Source organism: Palaemon carinicauda, chromosome 7, assembly GCF_036898095.1.
Source record: "Palaemon carinicauda isolate YSFRI2023 chromosome 7, ASM3689809v2, whole genome shotgun sequence".
NCBI classification, from domain to species: domain Eukaryota; kingdom Metazoa; phylum Arthropoda; class Malacostraca; order Decapoda; family Palaemonidae; genus Palaemon; species Palaemon carinicauda.
Window position 1 is genome coordinate 10,323,120 of NC_090731.1, and position 3,418 is coordinate 10,326,537.

The following is a 3,418-nucleotide window of genomic DNA, read 5'->3' on the forward strand; positions in this document are numbered from 1 at the left end:
CATAGAATTTCACGTAAAAAAAAAAAAAAAAAAACTATCTGTTCAAACAGGGGTCCCATGACTGACGTAAACAGTGTTGTGGGAGGGTTGGCAGGCCTGGCATGCTCCTGAGAACAGGGCTACCAACGTGAGGTAAGTCAAGACAACACTATTTCAGTCTTTCGTTCCTTGGTATAATAATAATTAGCGCATATTGTCTTTGAATTGTTTTTCTTTAACCTTTTGTACAATAATTATATATTAACAATACAAAAATAAATATTTCAGATATATCACAAGTGGATATTGTCAAGAAAAAATCTTTAAAAGCTGCTAAATTACACTAAAAATATAATTATAAAGCGCAATAGTGATGTTAATTACAATAATAAAGCTTTAAAGGTAACTAATGAATGGCAGAGACAAGAGACAGTCACAATGCGCTAGAGACTGACCATATATGCATATAATCAACGCCCAAATCCTCTCTCAACCAAAGCTAGGACCAAGGAGGGCCAGGCAATGGCTGATAATGAGTCAGCCGGTATATATACCGGCGCTGCACACTAACTCCGCCTCCTTTGCTCACAAGGATGGTGAGGTTGTAGACACTGCAAGAAATTATCGAGCTTGAGTGGGTCTTAAACTCCAGTCCAGCAGAACGCCAGGCAGGGACGTTTCCAATAGATATAAATAACAATTTATAACACGAATTATCAAAATATTGTAAAGTTAGTACATACAATTTTCGGTTTTATTATAGTTACGGACAGAAAAAGCCTTTTTACTAAAAGTTGTGTTTCCTAAAGAAAAAAAAATCCGTTTTCTTCGAAAACGATACTTATTTTCACTGCAAATAAGAACATAATTATCTAAGAAATAATAATCAATGGGGTTAGCGTGCGCAGCTCAGCATGTACAGCTTGCCAGTATATAGGAGCTGCATGTTTTTCTTAAAAAAAAAAAAAAAAAAAAAAAAAAAAAAAAAAAAAAAAAATCCCCCTTGCTTAGACGCTCTAACGGGGTTTCGGTTTATTTGCTGTTGAAATGAAGGTCAAATTTAGTGACAACACATTACTTACTTCAGGAAAAACTATTTTTTTTCCGTTCAAAATGTTCTACCCAAGTTTCAATTCCACATTAACAGCTTAGGAGATATTTCTTCATTATGTTGTAACTTTTTTATGATATCCAAAGCATTTCTTTTTCTGTGTCCAAGATAATAAATAAAAAAAAAAAAATCTTTCTTGCATTAAATATCTATCATGAATGACTTTTTACATTCTGATGCGTAATTACTAGCTATTAATAACAATTAAAAAAAAACGTCTCAAACAATAGAAATTAATAATAATGAAAACAATAAAGCTAAAAGCAACCTACTCTTCAAGCAATATTACAATGAAACAGTAAAAATAATGATACTAACAAGGAAGATAATGATGACACGGCCAACAATCATTATACTTTAATCGAATCTTTATTATGTTCGTCTCAACTTTGACCTCTAAGATGAAGAGTAAACTTATTAGGCCTAAAGGGATTTTTTAATATTACAGCTTAACAAATTTCAAATAAACCTAAATAGACTATCATTTGCATTAATTTTTTCACTTATATTATCATTATTATTATTATTATTATTATTATTATTATTATTATTAGCTAAGCTACAACCCTATTATTATTATTATCATTATTATTATTACTTGCTGAGCTACAACCCTAGTTGGAAAAGCAGGATGCTAAAAGCCCAGGGGCCCCAACTGGGAAAATAGCCCAGTGAGGAAAGAAAACAGGGAAAAATAAAATATTTTAAGAACAGTAAAAACATTGAAATAAATATTTCCTATATAAACTATGAAAACTTTAACAAAACAAGAGGAAGAGAAACTAGATAGAACAGTGTGCCCAAGTGTACCCTCAAGCAAGATTTCCTAGTTGAAAATCAAGATGCTATAAGCCCAAAGGCTTCTACAGGATAAATATAACACAGTGAGAAAAGGAAATAAGGAAATAAATAAACTACAAGAGAATTAACAATTAAAATAAAATATTCTAGGAACAGTAACAACATTAAAATCGATCTTTCATTTATAAACAATAAAAAAAGAGACTAAGGTTAGCCTGTTCAACATAAAAACAAATTTTCAACAGGTGCAGTAAATTTGATATTCTAAACAACTTTCATAATTTACTTCTCTTTATTATAACACACACATTTTATATATATATATATATATATATATATATATATATAAATACTGTGTATATATACTGTATACATATATATATATATATATATATATATATATATATATATACATATATGTGTGTGTGTGTGTGTCTGTGTATGCGTGTATATCTATGAACACAGTACATGAGAAATAAACATGAAATGTGTATTTCACCCGAATTCAACTGACTCAAGAAAGAAAGGATGATATTTAATCATACCGCATAAGAGGTTTGGCCACTGCTAAGCGTACATATCATTTCAGAAATTTGAAACCTCTTCCTAACCAATACCGGCAACGTTCGAAGAATTGTCTTTGTAGCTTCAAAGACAAGAAAATACCATGTTTAAAGGTTTAAAGGCCACTCATGAATGGCAGAGACGAGGGACAGTGACATTGTCCTATCAAGCAGGACAATACCCAAGAGACTGACCATATATGAATATGATCAGCGCCCAAGGCCCCTCTCCTCCCAAGGTAGGACTAGGGAGGGCCAGGCAATGGTTGCTGATGACTCAGCAGATAGACCTATAGGCTCCCCCAAACACAACCATCCTTAACTCACAAGGATGGTGAGGTTGCAGCGACTAAAGAAACTAACGAGTTTGAGCGGGACTCGAACCCCAGTCTGGCATTTAGTCAGGGACGTTACTACATCGGCCACCATAACCCAACAACATAAGAACTCTGGTTATGATATTATTCGAGGTATTAATCCATATACCAATAGAAAAATCTCAAACTCGATAGTTCTTGTAGTGTCGGCAACCTCACCATCCTTGTGAGCTATAGGTCTACCTGCTGAGTCATCAGCATTCATTGCTTGGCCCTCCCTGGAACTAGCTTGGGTGAAGAGGGGCGGTTGAGTGCTGTTCATATGTGTATACGGTTAATCCCTAGGGTTTATCTTGTTAGTTCCGGCATTGTCACTGTCCCTTGCCTCTGCCATTCACGAGCGGCCTTTAAACCCTTAAATGATGAGTAAGATCTTACTTTTACAAGGTTTAAGAAAAGGTCCATAATTACTTTCGACACCTCATGGATAAAACGAATGACACACTGGATGGAAAAATATAGAAATTAAAAGATAATAAAAAGCATTTAGTTACATTAAATAGTGAATTAAGAAAATTTACGTACTATGGAATAATATGCATTTTTAAAGATAAGGGATAAAGGAAAAAGTAATTCACGGGAAGAAA